The sequence below is a fragment of the Pocillopora damicornis genome, chromosome 13, assembly GCF_964200805.1.
Source record: "Pocillopora damicornis chromosome 13, jaPocDami1.2, whole genome shotgun sequence".
NCBI classification, from domain to species: Eukaryota; Metazoa; Cnidaria; class Anthozoa; order Scleractinia; family Pocilloporidae; genus Pocillopora; species Pocillopora damicornis.
Window position 1 is genome coordinate 18,836,452 of NC_142682.1, and position 16,692 is coordinate 18,853,143.

The window sequence follows — 16,692 nt, forward strand, 5'->3', positions numbered from 1 at the left end:
ATTTCTCTTTTTTCAACGAACGACCACGAAATTTACTGTAACGAAAATCACTGAATTATAGAAAGGGTAAAATTTTGTGAAGTGCGATTACAGCCACTCTCTTTTACTAAACGTTTCGCATTCCGCATTGTTTTTTTAAGTTGTGTGTCCCTTCGCCTCTTGGACCACACGCTTTGGACAGGAAGAGATAGGTGTCTTCAAGGACGAGACCATTGTTCAACACCTTTCATTATCCTACAGCCGAACTAAAAGCTTTCCATCTCTCTAATTCTACCTAAACATTAAATTACGTTGTCACAAATTTTGTGAAAAGCTTATTCGCTATTCACAGCGAAATCAGAGCGGAAGTTGGTTCTCTGGAGGAAGTACTTGACAAAAGAAAACTTCCTTTGTTGTTTTATTTTGGCAGAAGAGTAGAAGAGTTACTTAATATTTTTTCTTGGCATGCTTTGGAAAGAAAAAACCAAAACCAACAATCAAGAGAGCCCTTTCTAGCTTTTTGCTTCGCTTGACAGCCATAGATGAACAGCATAACGAACACTGGTTTTACTATAACGAAAATCACGGAATTATAGAAAGGGTAAAATTTTGTAACGTACGATTACAGCCACTTTCTTTTACTAAACGTTTCGCATTCCGCATTGTTTTTTTAAGTTGTGTGTCCCTTCGCCTTTTTGATCACACACTTTGGACAGGAAGAGATAAGTGTCTTCAAGGGCGAGACCATTGTTCAACACCTTTCATTATCCTACGGCCGAACTAAAAGCTTTCCATCTCTCTCATTCTACCTAAACATTAAATTACGTTGTCGCAAATTTTGTGAAAAGCTTTTTCGCTATTCACAGCGAAATCAGAGCGGAAGTTGGTTCTCTGGAGGAAGCACTTGACAAAAGAAAACTTCCTTTGTTGTTTTATTTTGCACTTTCGGTATGGCTTGTTCAAAACTGTTGTGTTGAAAGTGTTGAAGCGAAAAACTCTGCCTTCTATCTTAGTCACACGAGTTTTTAGTGAAGCTACCAGCCCACCTTCCTCAAAATTGAGGAGGCGAGCGTGGCCTAGTGGTTAGGGCGCTGCACTTGTAAGCCGGAGGTCCCGGGTTCAAGTCCTCCTCCCTGCCACTGGATGGATTTGTCTTCGGTGGCCCCGAATTCAACTCCTGCACGCTTTGTAAATAGCCAACTGGTCTGCCTCCTACCAGTTGGGGTTTTTAACGAGTTTCTGTTCATTTACGATATTTGTTTCCTTATTTACAGTGTCCCCAATTAGCACAGCAGTGCTAAAATACACTGACACTCAAATAAAGTTATTATTATTATTATTATTATTATTATTATTATTATTATAATCAAACACGCGGCGCAAAACCACGTTGAAGGCACAAGAGTAGAGGAGTTACTTAATATTTTTTCCTGACATGCTTTGGAATGAATAAACCAAAATCAACAATCAAGAGAGCCCTTTCTAGCTTTTTGCTTCGCTTGACAGTCATGAATGAGCAGCATAACGAACACTGGTTTCAAGTTAAAAATTTAGAATGTTGCTAAATTCAGAATGCACAGAATCCATGCAAGGATATTAGACTGCTCCGGAACTAAGACTCGTGGCCTTCTTAGTCTGATATTAAGCATATTAGCAATTTCCATTGAAACCTCCCCGACCTTGCTAGACTGCACTAATAAACAAATTTGCCGTGCCTTTCGCCTGGAAGAATTTTAGGCTATGTAAAGAGACCCGCAGACTCCGTACGGATATTGCAAAGAGACAATACGTAAAAGTTGATTCTTCTTATGTGTTTCTCGGAATATATCAAGAGAAGAGACCACATTCGAGTTTAGAGGTGAGATCAATGTCTTTACTAAAAAAAACAATGAGTATGGTGAGTTCATTGTCATTCTCTGATGTACGAAATCAGAACGTGAGCAGCGAGGCAACGGATCCCTTCTACCGGCGGCGCACAGGCACCTAACGGTGTTTCCACTCACCACCAAAAAGCAACCGATCAGATTAAAGCTGTTTTTAGCCCATCTGTCGTTGTCTTGATCATGACATTGGCCACAGGAACTGTCGACGTGCTCTCTGACCACATACTGTAGATATCAGAAAGCACCTATCTAGAAAAATCTCGACAGTTGGGTCTAAATGGTGACAGTTCAAGTAACCACTTCCTGAAAGGATAACTAACAGGTCTATTCTTTCTTAACGGCTACGTTGACAAACAGGATCGGCGACAGCGAATCAACATTGTTGAAACAAGAAAACAAAAATCAAATCACACCTCGGGCACGGGTTCTTTTTCATTTGCAGATTCGCCCAAATTCCGAAAGCCGGTAATACGTGACTAAGTTCTTAGTAAAACTGCTATCAGCGAAACTGTAGTATGATAGCAATTGACTCGACCTTTACTGCAGGAAGTTAATTTATTTCTTTACCTTTCGTCTCACTTAAGAGGTAAAGACAACTATGTCTTTATAAATTTCGTATGATTTTAGCGTTTTCCTTCAGTATATTAATTGGGTCATGTAAATGGGCCTAAATTAAGCCGTGTCCTTCGCGTGAAATCGATTCCACATTGGAATTGATTCAACAGAAAACGGAACTTAGGATATGGAACGGCTTTTTCTGTCGCTAAACACAGAAAAGCATTTTAAAAATATCAAGAAGACAAGCCATGCACGGATGTTGAAGTCCTAAATGTAATAACTGTCCTAAATGTAATAAAGTCCTAAATGTAATAACATTTGGTCCTAAATGTAATAAAGTCCTTAATGTAATAAGCCTCCAATGCAATCGTTTAACTCCTTCAGTGCATTGTTGTTATGGCAGACATCCACATTGAGATGTTAAAGTGACAGCTGTGGCACTAAAAAACCGCTGACCAGTATACATGTCACATTACGGGCTCGCTGATATCAATCAGCGTCTTTTTACTTGCTAGACATAGGAAATATCAGCAGTCGAAGTATGGTCCTATAAGCGGTTTATTGATCGAGCTGAAGAAAATCATTTCCAGCGCAAAGTAGGCTAGTGCTTGGCTGGAAGCTCAATAGGATGGAATCGATCGACTACAATTGATGTTGAACTAGAATGCTATTGTTGATGTTATCTTTCGTGTTAAAGTCTTTATTAGTGATGCACCATTTTAGAGCAGTTTGAATGATTTCGCTGTGTGACATGTTAATCCAAACGAAAAGCATTATTATCAGTAGTGTTACTGAAATTTTGCACATCAATGTTATTGAGTGTCAATTGATTTAATGAAGCATTTTGAGTTCATTTTTAAGAATGACTATCTTGATTTATTCAATTTTGAATCTGGGATATTGCATTTGTATGCCTTGAATATTGGTCAGAGGATTCTTTAGTGCAGCAGCTGTCACTTTAACATCTCAATGTTAGCGCTGCTAAACGACTGCATAGGAAGCTTATTACATTTAGGACCGAACGTTATTACATTTAAGGCTTTATTACATTTAGGACCAAATGTTATTACATTTAGGACTTTATTACATTTAGGACAGTTATTACATTTAGGACTTCAACACACGGATCCCCCCCCAAAAGCTCACTGTTTCTATTTTAACCGGATGGAAGACCACTTCAAAATTCTCCGCGTCTTGAACTTTGAATTTCGTTTTTTCATACGTCCGAGATCCATCTACGTTTTCACTTTTCCTCACTTAATGAAAATTGGAATTCGAATCTTCTTTTGTAGTGGAAAGAAATTGCAAATTTGGTTTTTGATTCTCTATGAAATTGCTAATATACTCGATCTGTTACCTTGAATGGCTATGCCTCTCGTGTGATTCTGGACTGCATCAGCAAGGAAGTTAAATGAAAATGTCAGGTGTTGTTCAGCCACATTAATTTTCCCTGAACGAAATAGTTATTCCCTCTAAAACAGTTATCACTAAGGCTTTAAGGGTTGTTACAACCACATCACTGAAAATTCAGATGCCGGACCACGTCGACATTGGCTTAAACATGTCACTTAAAATACCTATTTCGTATCATGGAGTGAAGCCAGTAAACCTGATTGAAGGGACGCTCATTTACTCTACCGTCATTGAATAATTTCTTCCTCCGTTCCCTTGTTTTTAAACTATATAATTCATAGCACTCTAATTTTCAATAGAATGAACAGCTTCCTTAAGCTCTAGCGTGATGGAAAGTCATTGTGTGTGTGATTGGAAACACATTACGGGCGACAAAGCCTGTCATCATGATGAGAGTTTGCCACTAGACAGGCGTTTCGCCTCCCAAATTTCATTCAAAGCCTTTTGTAATACATGTACACAATGTTCTTCAAGTTCTGCCATGCAAGGATCATCTAACGCTTGAAAAATTAAAGAAAGGATTGCAAACAACTTTCTAGTACAATTTACACGGTGGGATGGCTTACGTGCGATTTCACAGGCGTTCTCAAACTTCCTCGCCTTGAAATGTTCGTAAAGACTGCTTCGGACATTAGGTTTGTTGTTGTTGGAACCTTCCAACAAGCTTGATTCAAATCCCATAATTCCGCACTCGCCACCATTCGCACAGTATTGCATTTGGGGGTGAGATGAGCTATTGGTGGCTACCAGGGGAGCTCTGATCATAACTTGTGAATCATGCGACAGCGCAATAAAAGCAGACCGGCTGGGCTCAGTTTGTTCAGTCGCCAATGGCTGACTTACGGAAAACAGTCGGCGATTGTAGGTTTCAATGCTTTTCACCAAACCAGAGGATCTTTGGACAGAGGGAGATCGAGGAATTGCATCACCCAACCAATGAATTGCACCAAGAGGTTTTGCCTGTGATTGGTCTCCAACCAAATGCTTCTCGTAGCCTAAACGACATGATTGTAATGTAGGCATGGGTTGGTCTTGTCGATGATTCCAATCATCCTGTATCACATTCGCATGGGTGTCCTGAAATAAAGTAATATTGTCGATACTTCCATCTGCAGGCTGCTCCAACACTCCAAGACTTTGAAGGTCCTGCCACCATAGTTCCATATTGTCCTCTGTGTCCGAAGCACTGTGAGACCTACGTTTGTGGTTAGCTACTCTGTGGTCTGTATCTGTTTTCATTTTCCCAACTTTGGAGTTGATGCACATAGGAAGAGGACAGTCCCTTTCTGAACATGGAAGACCGGCTGGATGACTGAGATCTTCTTGCATGGATTTTGCAGCCATAATTTTAGGAGAAACTCGCTGGCGAGAAGAAAAGAAGTTATTTCGACTTGTGAGTTGGTTCGAGACGTTACCTTACGACAATTACACCACTTGTTTACCTTTGGTATATGAATTTTAATTAGAACACTCTGTTTGACTGATTGACTCTTCTTCTCAAGGTGAAACTGTTTTAGGGTTAGGGTTCTGAATCCTTCGAGACGGAAAATAACACCAAAGATGTATTAATCACTAGTTTTGAAAACTGAATCTTATGATGTTTACTAGAGGCTTGCTGAAGTTCCCGATAAGATTGTGAAAGAAAACATAAAATCACCACCAATTCTCAAAGCCATGTGACCCAAGCCATTTCTAGAATCCCTTCCGCTAAGCTTAACTTCAAGTTCAACTACATCACGCAGTTATATAAAACACTAACGAGAAATGGTCATATTCTGCCCATTCAGGAACACATGGTGAACTCAGGCGACAAATTTGCGACATAATCACTGTCGTGGACTGTGTGAAAATGGGCTGAAGTATCTCTATATGCGTGTCCAAAATATCAGAGGGAAACAAATCTAACGTAACACAGGTTATCTTAGGTAACTTAACCCCTGACATTACGAGTTGCCGGTTCTTTGTGATACAACTCTCTCGGCTTCATAGCTTGTGCATGTCTGTTTCCCGTAATGGGGGCGACGCCTGATAAAAAGTCAAGTCATATTGTATTTCAGAATCCCAAAATCATTGACAGCAAAGTGATTTAAAAATACTTAAGAAAGATGCCTCAGAATGTAGCTTGTACTCCACAAAGAACTGTTCATCGCTTTGAAGTGCTATCACTTCCAAATTATTATTGCGGAATCACAAATACCTTTCAAGGCAATTTTTCTGTCGTGAGCTTATCTAGAAACTGAGATCAAATTTCTCCAGAAGATTTTTAAATATTGCATCATTTTGTGATGATTTTTACAACGGCCGAATATTTCCTTTTTCGGCGAAGTAATCATTTCCTCTTTCCCCGACACTGAACAAGACAAAATCTTGGCAATTAGGCAAAGGACATGAAAGGAAGTAGTATATGTTTCTGCTTGTTTCTGTTTGTTGCCATCATCCACGAGAGCCCTCGGAAAAAACAGGGAACTAGATAAATAATTCACTGATTGAATTATGTGCAAAGTACTGGTTCATTCCAACAAATATTAATCAATCAAAAGAGACTTTTACAAGTTGATTGTAAGACAGCGCATCGATTAAAATGAAAATAGAAAGGTGAGTTTATTCCGATTGACGCACCCTGGCTAATAAAAAAAGGGTTAAGCTGTAACAAAAATCTCTATGATTATGACGAGAGAAAGAGTAAAACGAATGACCAGTTTAGACCGTCTCCTGTGGAAAATTTGATTTGACGTCGTCCTAATTTGCAGGCAGTTTAAACATAAGTTAATATAAAATAGGCTCGATAGATTCCTTGTACTGTATTAAGGACAACCTTACCATACACCTACCTCACAGTTCTCAACAGCAGCGACTCTGTTTCTTATCCTTGCTAATTTGGCAAAGGAGTTAAAAAGTGCAAAAGAGTCGAAAATGTTCCGTTCTTATATATTGCAGCCTGAGTAGTGTGAGGGGGCGTGAGGAAGTATCAATTTGTACTTGATTTTAAGCCGATGTAAATCACTTTAATTTTCCCTGGAGATGATTTTGGGTTAGCTTAACACTTCCATTGTTAAACAAAAACATTTTTAAGAGGCGTAGGTGGAGTAAAGTCTCAATTCCTGTCAATCAATCCCTGTTTGTTTTGGATTCACCTTTCGGAATATTTAGCGTTGTAAATCGACCATACTTCAAACTATTCCTTGAAGTGTATTAAGTAAATGGTTCCTCGCGTAACGCTTCCATGGATAATGCGGGTCCAATAATTAATCCTTCGTCTTTCTCGAGACGTGAGCTTGGGAAAACTATGTTCAAACTCTCTAATTGCAAGCGCAACGACAGGAAAGAAATTGTGTCCCTGCACGCGATGGAATTATGCATGATGTTTGTTTTTATACACTTCTACTAATGGAAAGTCGTAAAACCGACTCACCACTTGACCTCTCAGGGCCGATTAGCACTCTGCTTTCTGTATAACGTATCACCCTGATTCAAACATTGTCGCAACGGGAATCGAGAAGATGATCAGTAACTACTGAAGTTCTTGATTGCCAAATAATTATCCATGTCAGGACTATAGGAATGTAAAGAGAACGGCATGGAGAATATGTTTTCTAATGCGAGGGTGCAAAGAGTTATCGATGATCTCAGTGATCATACTTATAGAGATTACTTCATGGAAAATGCGCGCGTACGATTTTTATTCACGAGTTGTGTAGTATCAGAAAACGAACGAGTGAGCGCAGCACAGATCGAGTATATTAGCAATTTCATAGAGAATCAAAAACCAAATTTGCAATTTCTTTTCACTACAAAAGAAGATTCGAATTCCAATTTTCATTAAGTGAGGAAAAGTGAAAACGTAGATGGATCTCGGATGTATGAAAAAACGAAATTCAAAGTTCAGGACGCGGAAAGTTCAAAGAATTTTGAGGTGGTCTTCCATCCGGTTAAAATAGAAACAGTGAGTTTTTTGGGGGGGATCCGTGCATGGCTTGTCTTCTTGATATTTTTAAAATGCTTTTCTGTGTTTAGCGACAGAAAAAGCCGGACCATATCCTAAGTTCCGTTTTCTGTTGAATCAATTTCAATGTGGAATCGATTTCACGCGAAGGACACGGCTTAATTTAGGCCCATTTACATGACCCAATTAACATACTGAAGAACAACGCTAAAATCATACGAAATTTATAAAGACATATTGTCTTTACCTCTTAAGTGAGACGAAAGGCAAATAAATAAATTAACTTCCTGCAGTAAAGGTCGAGTAAATTGCTATCATACTGCAGTTTCGCTGATAGCAGTTTTACTAAGAACTCAGTCACGTATTACCGGCTTTCGGAATTTGGGCGAATCTGCAAATGAAAAAGAACCCGTGCCCGAGGTGTGATTTGATTTTTGTTTTCTTGTTTCAACAATGTTGATTTGCTGTCGCTGATCCTGTTTGTCAACGTAGCCGTTAAGAAAGAATAGACCTGTTAGTTATCCTTTAAGGAAGTGGTTATTTGAACTGTCACCATTTAGACCCAACTGTCGAGATTTTTTCTAGATAGGTGCTTTCTGCTCTCTACAGTATGTGGTCAGAGAGCACGTCGACAGTTCCTGTGGCCAATGTCATGATCAAGACAACGACAGATGGGCTAAAAACAGCTTTAATCTGATCGGTTGCTTTTTGGTGGTGAGTGGAAACACCGTTAGTGCCTGTGCGCCGCCGGTAGAAGGGATCCGTTGCCTCGCTGCTCACGTTCTGATTTCGTACACCAGAGAATGACAATGAACTCACCATACTCATTGTTTTTTTTATAAAGACATTGATCTCACCTCTAAACTCGAATGTGGTCTCTTCTCTTGATATATTCCGAGAAACACATAAAAAGAATCAACTTTTATGTATTGTCTCTTCGCAATATCCGTACGGAGTCTGCGGATCTCTTTACATAGCCTAAAATTCTTCCAGGCGAAAGGCACGGCAAATTTGTTTATTAGTGCAGTCTAGCAAGGTCGGGGAGGTTTCAATGGAAATTGCTGATATGCTTAATATCAGACTAAGATAGAAGGCAGAATTTTTCGCTTCAACACTTTCAACACAACAGTTTTGAACAAGTCATGCCGAAAGTACAAAATAAAACAACAAAGGAAGTTTTCTTTTGGCAAGTGTTTCCTCCAGAGAAACAACGCCCGCTCTGATTTCGCTGTGAATAGCGAATAAGCTTTTCACAAAATTTGTGACAACGTAATTTAATGTTTAGGTAGAATGAGAGAGATGGAAAGCTTTTAGTTCGGCCGTAGGATAATGAAAGGTGTTGAACAATGGTCTCGTCCTTGAAGACACCTATCTCATCCTGTCCAAAGCGTGTGGTCCAAGAGGCGAAGGGAGACACAACTTAAAAAAACAATGCGGAATGTGAAACGTTTAGTAAAAGAAAGTGGCTGTAATCGCACTTCACAAAATTTTACCCTTTCTATAATTCCGTGATTTTTGTCACAGTAAATTTCGTGGTCGTTCGTTGAAAAAAGAGAAATGTGGAACACATGCAACACGCGTGGCTGTAAGCATGAATTTGAGTCACCTGTTAGGTATCTAATCTCACACCTTCTAAATCTTTCCTTTCATTTTGAAATCAATAAAATAGTTCTAATGTGTTGTAATCTTTAAACATACACAATGAATAACACATTTCGTTCAAAAACAATGGTCAAAAACAATGGTCAAAAACAATTTCAGAGGTGTTGACGGGCCTGTAAGATGATCGTTAATGGACAGATGAGGGTCTTCGTATCTTAACTGTGACATAATTTTAATTGATTATTTTTCTCCATAGGACGTCCCTTTGTGATGAGAAGGGGGCTGGGACCATTTGCCTTCTTGAGTAGCAAAGAAACAAACCCACAACAAGGGGAAAATAACTCGATAGGCACCTCTTAGCTCACTCCTCACAATTTCCTGGTACACGGGACCTACCTTGATGGACTAACTTCGGAAGTCAAGGACTAAAAACTGAGCTTGATTCCAACAGAAACTTTTTCTAGTTCATGTCCAAGACCGACATGGACGGCAGCGTATTCTCAATGTTATCTCCAACATAGCTATTGATTTAATCTCCACACAGTGATGGACGAAATCTCAAGACAGGAATAGATGAAATAAAAAATGGTTCTACAATGTACTTCCTTATGTACTATCGAGCACGGGGTTCTTGTATTCTTCATATTTACTCTATTTGACCAGTATCACAAAATAAGCGGACGATGTCTCTTTGAAGTCACGGAATCCTTCCTAATCAGACAGGTAATTAAAAATACGAAGAAATGCTCCCGTTGCAAACAGAAAGCTGAGAAAGTTCTTTGGCAATTGATCAGATTCACTTAGCATCAAAACTGCAGTCTCACCGAGACAACAAAACCGTTTCAAGGCTGTCTGTTATCACTAAGAGGATAGAGAAAACGGAGCTCGTGATCCTGGAATTTCAAATAATTACACTAGGTGAAAAGATAAATTTGGATAAAAATAACTGTACTCTAACCATAATAAATGTGATTCTGACATGACATTTGTTTTGTTAAACATTGTGAATATTTGCTTAGAAGGCAAATAACTGATGCATTTGTCTTGAGAATAGTCAGGGTGATTATGCATTTACTCTTGCGCCAAGTATGGACAAATATGTCATCGTTAACACTGGACATATTTCGACTTTGACTCGTTCAAATCCAGACAAAAATCGTATAAGACAATATTTCAGTGAGAGAATGTAGAACAAATGTAACATAATTCGCTCTGACGAAGGGCTAACGATCGGAACGCGGTCAGCTTTAAAACTCTTTACGGAACCAACAGTTGCTTTAAAAACTTACCCCCTCTTCTCAAATCATAATTTATCTATTACATTAAGCACTGATTCAAATCAAGAAATCCTTTTTAGGCAGGGTGGCCCGTTCAGCTGTAGGTTGGTAACAATCGGGGCTCTGCGTGATTTGAAGATTCGCATTATATAAACATATTTGTTTTTGCTGTAGATCATGTACAACTTTTCATACCATTTTTTGTTGAAGTGAATACTCCATGGTAGTTGACATAGTGATAACTCATATTTCAGTTTGGCCTCTGGACCGAAAATCTTGATATTTCCCTGAACATTGCGTGTCAGCAGCGCTGATACGTGATCAGTGAGCGTTTTTTCAGCTGAGTACAAAAATGATATCATATCTACAATCTATTTTTGGCTCATTTTCCATGGAAAAATTTGTCAGCAAAATCATCCAACCTTTCTTCATTACCTTTATGTGGAATAATGTATAGTATCAGATTTGTCTCACTTTTGTACTGAAGCCAAACGCAATCAAATTCAGCAAGCTTCTTACAAATAATAGTATTATATTAGTGTCAGTATCGTAATTTACCGTTTAGTTCTGATTGGTAGAGCATCGGACCGGAAAATCCGAGGGTCTCTGGCTTGATTCTTTGTAGTGGGATACAGAGTATTAAGTGTTATCGATGATCTCAGTGATCGTACTTATAGAGATAACTTCATGGAAAATGCGCGCGTACGATTTTTATTCACGAGTTGTGTAGTATCAGAAAACGAACGAGTGAGCGCAGCGAACGAGTGAGTTTTCTGATACGTATAACATATTACCGAACAAGTCAAATTGTGAAGCTTTAAAGCTTTTTCTGATACTACACAAAGTGAGTTTTCTGATACGTATAACATATTACCGAACAAGTCAAATTGTGAAGCTTAGGAAACTTTGTAAATAAAACTGATCACCTTGGCATCCAAGGGTTTTTTTCTCGCGTTTTCTTAATTATCCAGTGCAGTTCAAAGGAAACTGAACTGGACATTGGGAAATAAACAATACTTCTCCCACGCTGTCCAGAATTTATGAATGGAATTTAAAATTGGAAATTAGTGGATGCTATTTGCATTCACAGATAGGAAAGGGCGTGGGGTATTTCTAAAAGTAACTTCAATTACACAAACAGTCTTGCTGCTATTAATAACTCATCAGTCTTCCTCTTTTGGTTAACGGGTCAGAAATGAAAATTAACTTCACTGTTATAGAAGGGAAATGCTCTGGGAGTGTTATTTATGTTTGTTCATCGACTTACTTATTTTTATTTTTTTTAATTGAATTGACAATGTAGAATATAGAATGGACTATTTTATATTTAGGAAGACACCTCTGATTCTCTCTGAGAGAACAGATTTAAGTTTGTTGGAGGATTTCAACAAATGATGAAGTCCCAATACGGAAATATTTTCATGTGTAAGTTATTTTGTAATTCGGATATCGCCCAGATTCGGCTTATGTGATTAACAGGACGTGCGTAATTTGGAAATTCATATGCTTCCTTCAGTCTTCAACTGTCACGCGAAGTCTAGCATTCGTGCCACTCAAAGCGGTAGCCAAACCAAAAATTAATTTCCTTCGGTTTCCTTTCCAGAGCTAAGTTTTCAACTCAAGGTTAACTTGCGTGTAGAAAAATCAAATTCTATTGAAATTCTCTTTTATTTCCTGTAATGGCCTAAGCTTGCGATATGGCTGTACCTTCCTGAAATGATTCGTACCCATTATTTTGTTTAAAAAGGTGTTATTTAAAGATTGATCTCTACATGTTACTACATATCAAGAAAACAAATCATTGTCTATAACCTCATTGATCATAGAAATAACGTCACCAATATTCGATACTAAAGTGAATCCACGAGCATTGAAATTCTATTGCCAGCCAAGTAAGGAAAACCCAGTGTTACCAAATTTTGTAATTCAAGAGATTACAATCTCTTGGTAATTTTTATGACCGGTAACCTTTTATTTCATACGTACCAAGATTTACACATGGAAAAAGAGCCTGCGCACGTGGTACACAACCAACCAATCAGAAAAGCAAACGACGGTGAAAATGCATCGTTCGTGCAATCAGTCACTCGAACGATATTATTCTTCAAAATGGAGGGCAACAAGCGCTCGCCTTTCCATAAAAATAAAAGGAAGGAAGAAGTTCCAAGTTTTGCTTTCCTTGAAGGAACCATAGATTACGTCATTTTGGTGGTGTTTATAATAAAATTTGCTCTTGCAATTAAACGGCATCCAATCTTTGAAATGTGTTGGTCGGAAAGAAAAAATCTCAGTATGCGTGAAATGAAAACATTATATCATGTAAAGTGCGCCCGAACGATTTTTATTCACTCGTTACCATGCATCAAAAAACTCTTTTTTTATGCACCGCGACTCGTGAATAAAAATCGTTCGTGCGTACTTTCCATGGAGTAATCTCTATCCACTGAATGATAATAGGCTGAATTACGCACGCATTTTAATGGATTCTTACTCATAATCTATTGAAGGATAGACGGCTAGATGACGTCGCCATCTACATTTTTTGCTTCTCTATCATGAAAGAACAAATAGACTCCATGTTTCCTTGGGTCTGGTCAGTAATGGAACCAAATGTGAATCTTGACGTCATCAATGATTAATTACTGTACAGGCGCACGGCAACATGGGATATATTTGTAAAATTGACAAAAGCTCTCGATCTATGAGCGCGCGCGAGAATTGTTATAGCTATTGTGAACAGAACTTTAGGGAATAGACTTCACTTCAACTTTAGTTAACACGCAAACAACTGGTAAGGAAAGGACTTTATTTTGTGTGGTTCTGTAACTACACAAAGAACCTCATTTGGTCTTTTACGAAAAAATGCTCAGACCATGATGGTTTTGCGCACTTTTGTCGCTCAAAGTAGTTTAAAAAAATTATTTAAAAAGGAAACGTCTACAGTGTTAATTAAATCATTAAAGAAAATAAAGTTTGACAGACGTTCTCGGACGAATCTCTCCAGAGCATTACGTCTTGATTAAATCGCTCCTCATAAATCGCATATTCAAAATTCATATTTCTTTAAGTTTAATGTCACTCGTTCTTATAATTTCACATCGAAATCACCAACCGCAGATTCAAGCTCAGGGACCTCATGGATCAAACAAGAATGCTACCGGAAGTTCAACTACAGCCCACTTCCAAACCACTTCCCCTGTTCTGACATCACATTTCTGTACCAGGCCCCTATGAGAGTACCTCACTGCACGGCAGAAGTGCTTACAATTAGGACACACGGCCTTGGTCAGGAATCGAGGAAAACGATTTGGGTTGTCATCTTGTGCCCAGCTCCAGGGGCACTTTGAGTATCCTTGCAGCTGCAAGGTGACTTCACGAGTACTCCGCCTTGGAATCCCAACGGACGGCTGCGGTGAAGCTGAAGGTTTCTCGACAAACATGAAATTTCGGCGTAGACGTTTCAGGATCTTTTGAGAAGTAAGAGGAACTTTCGCACATGAAGGAACTTGAAGAGAGGATGGAATTATGCCAAATAGGAAAAGTGCCACAAAAAGCTGTTGTAAAATAAAAATGTTCAACAAATGATGAGCTTTTTGTTTCCAAATTCACACTTACTGATAGGTTCTTAGATTAACTTTTTAGAGTCATGCAGTTACTTAAATTGGTTCACGAAGAAGAAACACCATGCTTAGCTGAGAACAGCTTTTAGTTTTTTCGGCTGCTCATTTTTAAGGTGCAGGCCGAAAGCTCGATTAACTGATTTTCGTTTTTGCTTGTTCTCCTCAGTTCATGAAGAATTCAATCTTAAACATCTCACTGTTTTATCTGTCCAAATTATGGCGCTGAATATTGCTTGAAAGTAATCGCCAAAGCTCAGTAATTTACACATTTTCCCTTTTTTCCTGATTCGTTTTCCCTTTGAGTGGGGAGGAGGACGGGGGACTTTCCCTTATAAGAAATTCCACATCTAGCGTTAAAATTATCTGATTACGGTATCTTGGTCCACTTGAAATCGTAGGTAAGGCATGTACATTGGCTGCAGTGCTCTGCATGAACAATATACTGACAAATCTTCAAGACCTCATTCTAACTATTCTGACTGAATATGCTCGAATCTGATCCCACGAGGCGCTATATTTCGTCTTGAACACTGTAAAAGGGAACTGAAAGGCTTTGCTACCAATGTTATACAAGTCAAGGTTTGGAAAGGTTTGGAATGCCAAACTTCCCTAAAAGACGCGCACGACCCTCTCCCCCCAGAATCGTTCACTTTTTGCCTTAGTACAATTTTAATGACTCTTAATCGAAAGGTTTTAAACAGTCGAGCTTATACATGATAGGATCTAGTGCAACAGATGTAACAGCGCTGGTACATCTTTGGGACATAAATCAGTTATGAATGACTGAATAACTTGGGACACAAATCACTTACTAAATGCAAAAAAAAAAAAAAAAAAATCAAATAATATCTGCGACAATAAAAAAGGCTGAGTGAAAAAAAATAAAATTACTTACCTCTTGCAATCGTGAACCCATGTCTCTACAAAATCTTCACAGTTGACTCTACCTGCGTCTAGGAGTGAGGCCAAATGTTGTTTGATATACTGTCACTCGTTTAATAAACAACACAAAAGCCAAGCCTCTTTTATACCATCAATTTGTGCTTACCTTTACAGTAAATTTTTTGGGTCCATTTCAAGAAACCTTTCACTTTCACACCTATATCTTGGGAATGTTCCATTGCAACAGTATCCATAAAGGAAATTTTGGTAAAATAAAAGGATAACAAAACTACTAGACAGGTATTATACACCCAAAAAAAGATCACTTTGGTTGAAAATAAGATTCTCCGTGGTTTTACTTCAGTCTCATTAGATCGGAAATTTAATTAATCCCTTCTGTAGGGCTAAGGAAATCTTATTATCCACTAAGTATTTTCTTAATATAAAAATGGGTTAAGTTTTGTTTGGAAATTTTAAAAGCCGATGGCCGCGCATGGATACATAGTTTCAGCAACAGTGCCATCAAATGGAAAACAACAGGAAGTGCGCATTTTGGTCAAACATATTTCAACTAGATGACGCAAACAAACTACCGCATCCTTTATCTTCGGCTGACAAGCAAGTCCGACTTTTCTCTCGAATTCAGCGCTAGCTGAGAGGTACAAGTTTATGTGCTGTTCACTGTTGTGTTGGAAACCTTTTCGATTCAATCCTTTTGAGTAATGAGTGAATTAATACGGATAAACTTAACATTTTGTTCATTAACAGATTCAGTCTCATTGTTTGCGCTTCTTGACAAAGTGATTATCGTGAAAACGGAACAGAAAAGAAAACACTTAATTAACACAAGGAATTTAATGAAGCTTTAAACAAATAACTTCCTACTACGACACAGTGAAATAACTGAACAAGCCTCTCCGGACTTAGGTAATTTCCTTTGGTTGTATCCTTCACCTTCGTTATCATCTCGAGGCTAGTATTTTAACTGTTCCATCCCGTTCTAATCTCATTATATTAAGTCAAGGCGTTTCCCTAAATTCCGAGAACTTCATCTTACTGTCAAGCTCTTCTTCCGAAACCAGTAAGCTTATTCTCTTAACTGTTAGAATTAGATTTCTGAACGGTGAAATAACTGTTTTAACTCGTCTTACTTATCTCCTTTTCATTGCCTATATTTCAAAACAATTTGCGTTGTTATTAATAATGTTATCAACCATATAACACCATCAAACGTTTCTGAATTAATCATTTGTTCTCCAGAAAAACACCTCTATAACGCAATGTCCTCTTCGGTGGGCAATTTTTTTTTCTTAAGTGTTCGAGAACGGACCATACAATAAATTCATTTTTTAGAATTTGTGCAAATATCCGGAATAGTATTCTTATCAGCCACTGTTACCAAATTACAAATTTTGAAGAGGTAATAGATCATTAGCATTTTACTTCTAGAGGATAATCATGTTGACGAATATACTTTAATTGACATCCTTAGTAAATCATAACTTTTTCAAATTAATTTTTTTTCATTTCTGTAC